Source organism: Lithobates pipiens, unplaced genomic scaffold (assembly GCF_037356315.1).
Source record: "Lithobates pipiens isolate NorthernLeopardFrog02 unplaced genomic scaffold, aLitPip1_a1.2 Scaffold_25, whole genome shotgun sequence".
NCBI lineage: Eukaryota > Metazoa > Chordata > Amphibia > Anura > Ranidae > Lithobates > Lithobates pipiens.
In genome coordinates this window covers 194,323,374-194,332,340 of record NW_027507787.1, presented here as the reverse complement: position 1 = coordinate 194,332,340, position 8,967 = coordinate 194,323,374, and the positions used below count along the sequence as shown (strand labels likewise).

General features: G+C 43.7%; 1 long non-coding RNA gene across 1 annotated transcript; it reads right to left on the bottom strand.

Annotated features, from left to right (window-relative positions):
- Nucleotides 1-972: 972 nt before the first annotated feature.
- On the bottom strand, nucleotides 973-8,251 carry LOC143930778 (uncharacterized). The gene is made up of 2 exons (XR_013262826.1): nucleotides 7,705-8,251; nucleotides 973-1,230 (listed from the first exon to the last, which is right to left on the bottom strand). It is a non-coding gene; the product is annotated as an uncharacterized LOC143930778 (long non-coding RNA).
- Between the last annotated feature and the right edge of the window lie 716 nt (nucleotides 8,252-8,967).

Below are 8,967 nucleotides of genomic sequence, written 5' to 3'. Positions count from 1 at the left end.
ACTCTGCTCTCACCAACCCCTCATTATATGGGCTGTGTGCACCTGGGCACACAACCTGCTGGCTATCCAAAAGACCTGGACACAGGGTTGGAGATTCTGTCCAATCCAAGACTCTGAGGAAACTCCAAACTACAGAGCCCCATCTGAACATAGAAAAGCCTGGAGAAAGCTGCCAAAACTGTTTTCATTTCAAAGCTATGCTCTGTAGCTTTGTAGTCCTCCGACATGCAGACTTGGTGTTCATTTTCCATCCCTTTTCATAGGGACAGGGACTTTCACTATTACACTCCCCAGACCATCACTGATCCACCACCAAACCAGTCATGCTGAATGATGTTACAGGCATCAATAACATTCTCCACATATCCGCAGACCCTTTCATGTCTGTCACATGTGCTCAGGGTGAACCTGCTTTCAGCTGTGAAAAGCACAGGGCGCCAGCGGCGGACTTGCCAATTCTGGTGTTCAATGGCAAATGCCAATCAAGCTCCACGGTGCCGGTCCGTGAGCATAGGGCCCACTAGAGGATGTTGGGCCCTCAGGCCACCCTCATGAAATTCGTTTCTGATTGTTTGCTCACAGACATTCACACCAGTGGCCTGTTGGAGGTAATTTTGTAGGGCTCTGGCAGTGCTCATCCTGTTCCTGCTTGCACAAAGGAGCAGATACCGGTCCTTTGGGTTAAGAACCTTCTATGGCCCTGTCCATCTCTCCTGGAGTGACTGTCTGTCTCCTGGAATCTCCTCCATGCTCTTGAGACTGTTCTGTGAGACACAGCAAACTTCTGGCAATGGCACATATTGATGTACACTCCTGGATGAGTTGGACTGCCGGTGCAATCTCTACAGGGTCCAGGTATTGCCTCATGCTACTGTTAGGTGTGACCTCAACAAGTCACCTATTTGTCAGGTTATGTTACCGTTTCCCAATTGTTAGTTAGAGTTCTTATCCAAGCAAAGAGACACGGAGATATTATTCAGTATTTCTGCTCAGAAGTCCGTCGTTAACTCTGACTGTCTCTGACTGACTGTGGCTCTGAGGCTTCTTTATTACATCTTTTATAGACAGAAAAGGGCAAACATCAGCAAATGTAAAAAAAACAACATTTTTGCAAAGGAAAGACAATTCTCCGGGTGTTATCAGCTGATAAGACAATCTTCTGGGCGTAGACTGCTTTTTAGGGCTGATGCGGCCTCTTCTTGATGAGTACGTGACAATAGATGACGAATCCTTATTTTACAAAGAAGGATAGAAAAATACATGTATTTAGTATGACATACGGTCAGCCATTTTGTTTCAACATACCTCAATCCTTACATTTCCCCCTTTGACATCACCCCTCCCTCTTGCCCTGGGTCCACCTGAACAAGTTCTAGTCAGCCTATATCCAGAGTACTCTCCCTGACCGCGAGTTGTCAGAGGGGTATACACCCATCCCCCTGGACAGTACCAACATCTAAAATTCAGGAAGAGTGGCTTTTCTGACAGATGGGTGATGTCAAGGATCTAAATCTACCTATCTTCACAAAAGTTCCATCTTTTCCGCATCATTTACCTTGGCTTTCTTGCAAAAGCACATAAACAACTTAAAGCATGCATAAAAGAAAAATACGAATAAGAGCACCACTATAATCGTCATTGCTGCCTTCTTAACCCAAGAGAATAACCCTGAGAAACTAAAAGTTCCACCAAACGGATCCCAGTCGCGACCAATATTTCGGGCCTTCTCTTGTAAATTCTTTACTTCCGTACGGTGTTGTGCAATGATGTCATAATAGTCAGGTACCTCAATGCTGGTGTTATGTATCCAAGTACAGCACTCATAGTCCTCAGTAGTTTCACAGAGTCCTGTCAGTGCTGCACTCATACTTTCAATTGCTAATTCATGTAATTCTAATTGTTGTCTGATGGCTCTGGTCTCCAGATTTAACTTAGTAATGTCATCAGAGTTTTTCTCCAAAACATCATTAATAATTCCTGTATAGTTATTTAGTCTTTTCATTAAGTCTATACCCCATCCTGTCCAGGACGGGAACCAAGCCCATGCCATGTCCTTCTTCAGGAATATTTCTCTTTTACTACGATACCTGAGGGGATATCTAGGGTGCATGCTAGCTTCTAATAGGTGATCACCTCGTTCATCACCTACTACTCCCATTACTGGTACTAAACTTGCGAGGTAGCACCATCCCTGAGCTCTTATAGGTATCCAAGTATAACATTTATCCTCACAACAGATGTATATATTGTTTCCCAGTGCTACTGATCTTGAACTGATATCATTTCTATAACGAGAGGTGTATCCATAGAGGGATAAGTTGGATACTAACCACCTAACATTATTATCCACAATGTTAGTGAGGAAGTCAGATAATGTCTGGTGTGTGCTGGAATTACTGGGATAGAAGCTTCCATTTAATACGACAATGGACAAATTAAACTTGCTGTCTTGGCATTCTCCATTTCCTCCCGTTGTGTTCCCTAAGTTGAAACACCAATCAGGGAAAAAGGCGAGACCATTTGACTTAAACATTACTGTCTCATTGGTATTTGTTTTAATTATGTTAATGCTACTGTTAGCAAGATCAGTATAGTTTATAGGAACTGCCATCAGTGGTATACTTGCTGTGCTGGGGTGTAATTTGCTACAAATCCAACATTTCTCATATCCTGACTTCTGGGCATAAGCATATTTAAACTTCAGTAATAACATTTTTTTAGAAAATCCTTCATCCTTGTGTATTTTATTCTGTGAGGTAACCAAACTATTAGCCAGAATTACTGAAACAATAAAAAGATACATGTTGTCATTTGCCAACTGGCTCCTTTTTACAATGAGAAGCGTGGATCCAGGTAGGTTTCCCTTCCAATTTCACTGAGGTTGCTGTAATCAATAGCACCTGGAAAGGACCTTCAAACCTTGGTTCCAGTGTCTTTCTGGTATGTTTCTTTACATACACATAGTCTCCTGGTTGTAGATCGTGAGTACCTGTGACAGAATTAGGGTCTGGAAGAGAAGAATACACACTCTTGTGGATTTTAGTCAGACGCTGTTGCAACTGTATTACATACGTAGTTAAACTATCACATTGTAATTGCATACTTTGAGGAAAATATAAACCTAATCTAGGTGCACTTCCAAACAGTATTTCATATGGGGATAACCCAGTTTTTCCTGTTGGGGTGTACCTAATAGAGAACAAAGCTAAGGGTAGGCACTCAGGCCATGGTTTGTTCAACTCCTGCATAGCTTTTTGTATTTTCAGCTTGATTGTACCATTTACTCTTTCTACTGATCCTGAACTCTGTGGGTGGTAAGGAGTATGAAAACTTTGTTGAACCCCTAACATTGCCATCACATTTTGCATTATTTCTCCCGTGAAATGTGTCCCCCTATCTGATTCTATTGTTTCTGGGAGACCAAACCTAGGTATCAGCTCAGTAATCAGTTTCTTGGCGGTGGCTTTTGCCGTAACTGATTTCACAGGATAACTTTCGGACCAGCCTGAAAATAGGCAGATGCACACGAGAACAAATTCAAAGGGGCCGCTCTTAGGCATTTGTATGTAGTCAATCTGCAGTCTCTGAAAGGGATATTGGGCCCGAACCTGATGTTTACGTGGGGTTTTCACTCTCTGTCCTGGGTTATTAATCAGACAGATTTGGCATGCAGCACAGTAGTTCCTTGCAGTACTACTGAATCCAGGGGCTAGCCATCCTTGGCTTACAATCCTATACATAGAATTGGAGCTGACATGAGTGGGTAAGTGAACAGCCGCTGCCATTGCGGGGTATAGAGAAGCGGGTAGACATATTTTGTCTCCTTCTCTCCATACATTGTCAAGGCCTGGTGCAGCTCCCTCCTTAACCCAACGGTCCTTCTCAATAGCCCCTGCTTGTTCCTGTAGTTCCATTAGCTGCTGCCATGTGGTTTCGGGCATACTCACCTGTACCGTGGCTAAGGTCTCAGGGCTTGCTTCCCCTAGAGCTGCCTTCTTTGCAGTTAAATCTGCAAATGCGTTTCCTTTTGCCTCAGTTGTTTTTGCGCTCGTGTGTGCCGCTATCTTCATGATGGCTACTCTTATAACCTTTTGAAGATTGTTCAGGACTCTTTTGATTCCTTCACCATGTTTAACAGGTGTGCCTGCTGCTGTAAGGTAACCTCTAGCTTTCCATATGTGGCCATAATCATGTGCAACACCGTAGGCGTATGCGGAATCAGTGTAAATGTTCCCTTCTTGTCCCTCCAAGTGTTCTAGGGCTTTCTCTAGAGCGGTTAGTTCCGCTTCTTGTGCCGACATGTGTGCTGGTAATGACTTTGCCTCAATTACCTGTGTGTCCGTTACCACAGCATAACCTGTGTGATATTTACCTTTGTCATCGGCAAATCTACTACCATCTATGTACAGTGTGTGTTCTGCATTTACAATGGGTATGTCTGTGACATGTGGGAACCCCGTGGTTTCTTGTTCCATAAGTTGAAAACAATCGTGTTCATCAGATGTTATGTCCTGAAACGAAAGTGTGTCAGAATCCTGAGTATCTTGTGCTGTGTCTACACCATTATCATCATTACTCCCCCCTGTCAAATCTGTCTGTAATGGTAAAAGCTGTGCTAAGTTAAAAGAAGTGCATCGCTGAAAGGTAACATTGGGGGGTAGGAGCAAAGTGCATTGTAGACGCAGCTGCCTTGCCATTGATATGTGTTTTGGTTGGACCTGTGATAAGATGGCGTGTATGTCATGTGTGGTATGTACCACTACAGGATTGTCTAAGACAATTTCTGAGGATTTGTCAATGATAATTGACACTGCTGCAACTGCTCGTACACAGGACGGTGATCCTCTAGAGACAGGATCGAGAGCCGCCGAGAAGTATGCTACCGGCCTTTGTTTGATGTGTTGTTGTGTCAACACCCCTGTTGCGTGTCCCGTGATTTCAGCAATGTACAAATGAAATGTTTTGGTATAATCAGGGATCCCGATCGCAGGTGCCGAAATTAGTAACCTTTTTAAGGTGCTAAAAGATTCATGACCTGCTTCTGTGAGTACATAGGGTACTATTTTCAAGCAATCATATAATGGCTGCATCAGAGAACTGGCATGTGGTATCCATTGTCTACAATATGACACCATTCCCAGAAACATACGAAGTTGCTTAAAGTTGCGTGGGATATTCATTTGTCTTATGGCCTGGACTCGGTCTTCAGTGAGATGTCGAGTACCCTGGGATATACAGTGGCCCAAAAAGACAACCTTTTTCTGACATACCTGTAACTTAGTTCTATTCACCTTGCACCCTTTTTCAGCCAGGAATTGTAACAATGATAGAGTGGCTTTTAAACAAGTATCGTTATCCGGACAACATAACAATAGGTCATCTACATATTGCAACAATACACAAGTGTCAGGCGGTTGCCATTCCCCCTATTTTTACTTTTTAAGGTTTAGTCAGTGGGGCATCGGACAAAAGACCGTCATAACCACTTATGGGTATGGTGTCACGGAACGTCATGTGTGGAGGGACTACTGAATCAGACAACAGACTGCGTGACGCTCCTGTGTCAACCAAACAAGGAATATGTTTACCTTCCACCTTCATCAACATGTGGAGCATTTTGTTCTCTGATTCAGCTAGGACTGGGGCAAGTCATGCGGTCGGATCGTCCCTATCATTGGTACGCCTCTGTCTGTAGTCCCTCGTGTCTCTGTCCGTGTTTCCTTCCTGTTCGCCTTTTATCCTTTTCCTACAGTCTCTTTTTATATGTCCCACCTTGTTGCAGTAATAACAGGTAAGAGGTTTACGGGAGGAATTCCCTCCTTCATTGACCCGGGCAACAGTGTTAACTCCCGGTGTCCTTCTGGGTTTAGTTTCTGCTAAATCAGCCTCTATGCCTTGTGCTTTCTGCAACAATGTTCCTCTGTCCCGTATGGCTCTCCATTCGGGAGTACATGCTTTCAGTTTGTCACCTATTTGGGGTACTAGTCCTTCCATAAACTGTCGATTGAAAGCCCTAATGGTGACGGGTAAGGCTAAATCTAGACCTTCGTCAGCCATCATGCTTTCCATGTTGAGGTAAAATTCTGTAACAGTCTGACCTGGGGCCTGTTTTATGGGCGCTGTCGAACCCCTTTCCTGCTGTTTCCCTTGGCAAAATTCTCGTAACTGAGCAATAAACAGGGGTCTAGAGTCTATATGACGAGGATGTATTCCTGGTGGATCTGCCGCTGGATCCCCTTGTGGTCTATGTGGAGCAATTTCATTCATAAATTGATTAAACATCGTTAGTGTCATTTTATGTCTACACAAATCTTCCCCATCTTGCCAAGTTGCTTCATGTGTGTCTAGTAATTGTGTCACGAATCTACAGAATGCGGCAGGTTTTGCTACGGGATCAGGAGCATTCTGTATTAATGCCATAAGAGTGTCAGCCGACCAAGGTGTCCATGTCCTCAGAACGACTTGTCGGGTCACTGTAGGTGGCTGTCCTGCTTGACCCGCATTTGGATTATTTACTTGTATTACCCTAGTCCGACTATGGACTGGAGCTACGGGCTCTGGTCTTTGAGCTCCGCAATGTACACATTCCTGTGCCCAGTCTGGGTTCTGGATACCGCATACTCGGCATACCCATCCTCTTCCTCTTAAGGAAGGATAAAGTTTTGGTCTTTCGCTACCTGGTGTGGTAGTGTTATAAGGAGGTGGAGTATCTCCCGTATTTACCCTATCGCCGGGAGCAGAAGGAAGACTTTTGTGTCGGACCTTCATATCCCATCCACCCTTTTCCTGACAATACTCCCATCCCTCCTCTTCAGCCCTGTTGGAAACCTTAATTAAACATTGTATTTGTGATACCCATCTGTTCTGCAATATCTCTCCCTGTCTGTCTTTCTTTATTTCTTCCCAACCTTCTACACTTAATCCATTTTCTCCATCCATCCCCAATTTCTTGAGAATCCTATTTGTGCCCTGTGCCTTATCCTTCCCATACAACATTGTAATTATGTCTTTAACAGCATAACATTTCTGAGATTCCTCCTGGGGTTTACCATGTGTCTGGCCCATTTTGACAGTCCTGCCTAGGTGGCGTTTGGATCACTTACTAAGTGTCTCGTTGCCTTCTCCTCCTAGGGTGCCAAAATACTAAAAAACCTCTCCTGGATGAGATCGAATTACTTTATATGCTAGCCAACTGACAAATATTATGACCAGACTGACGGCTACAACATATACAAGCATTCCCTTTTGGTGGCCAAACACATATGACTAGATCTCCGGGACTTTGTGGAGACCTTATTTCCCTTCCCATTACCATGGAATCTCTCAGCATTCGTTTCTTATTCCTGCTTTATTGAGGCAGTCAGGACTTATACTTTCAACCCGTTTTTAGGCTCATGAATCAAAAAGCGTATATCAAACTTAAGTGTCGGACCCCCAAAGTACTCTTACGAGTTAAGGGCGCATTCCGTTACCCATTGGGATGATATATGTTTCAATTCACACCATACAAACAGGGCTTATCTCATTCACAACAGACAGATGACAAGTAGACAGACAAGAAACAACGGTAACATAAGCCAAAATATTAAGTTCAAGACCCACTTACTACAGAGGTTGGTGTTTACCTGAAGAACAATTCAGACAGATCAGGTGGGCACAAATCTAAGAAGCACAGAGTTTATAAGAAAATAAAGCTTTTCTTACCTGCGCAGGATTTGTCTGTGGTTCTTTGATGTGCCCGACCATTTCGTTCCGTCCTTATGTTCGTTCGCCTCTTGTAGTTTCTTCAGCGAGTCCCTATTCGCGGCGCCAGAAATGTTAGGTGTGACCTCAACAAGTCACCTATTTGTCAGGTTATGTTACCGTTTCCCAATTGTTAGTTAGAGTTCTTATCCAAGCAAAGAGACACAGAGATATTATTCAGTATTTCTGCTCAGAAGTCCGTCGTTAACTCTGACTGTCTCTGACTGACTGTGGCTCTGAGGCTTCTTTATTACATCTTTTATAGACAGAAAAGGGCAAACATCAGCAAATGTAAAAAAAACAACATTTTTGCAAAGGAAAGACAATTCTCCGGGTGTTATCAGCTGATAAGACAATCTTCTGGGCGTAGACTGCTTTTTAGGGCTGATGCGGCCTCTTCTTGATGAGTACGTGACAATAGATGACGAATCCTTATTTTACAAAGAAGGATAGAAAAATACATGTATTTAGTATGACATACGGTCAGCCATTTTGTTTCAACATACCTCAATCCTTACACTACCAGTAGTGACACTGACCCTAGTCAAATGTAGTGAAAAACAGTCACAAAAGATGACCAGTGAATAAAATGTCAGTGGCATCAACCTGTATAACCATTCCTGTTTTGGGGGTTGTCTCATTGTTGCAGATCTAGTGTACCTGTTAATTTCATTAACACCAAAGCAGCTGAAACTGATTAACAACCCCCTCTGCTACTTAACTGACCAGATCAATACTCAGGAGTTTAATTGACGTGATGCTATACTCTGATAAAAAAGTGTTCCTTTAACTGCTTCCCGACTGCCTCATGCAGATATACTGCGGCAGAAGAGCATGTACAGGCAGATTAACGTACCTTGAAGAGGCGGCTTGCGGGCACACGCCTGCCGGGAGCTCCGTGACTCCATGTCCACGGGGATACCCCGCGATCGTCTCACGGGGAGGAAGAACGTGGGGAAGATGCTAATGTAAACAAGCATCTCCCCTTTCTGCCTAATGACACTGTCACTGATCACCGCTCCCTGTAATCGGGAGCGGTGATCAGTGTAGTGTCACACACAGCCCCTCCCCCCCACAGTTAGAATCACTCCCTAGGACACACTTAACCCCTACAGTGCCACCTAGTAGTTAACCCCTTCACTGCCAGTCACATTTACACAGTAATCAATGCATTTTTAATTGCACTGATCACTTTATAAATGTAAATGGTCCCAAAATCATGCT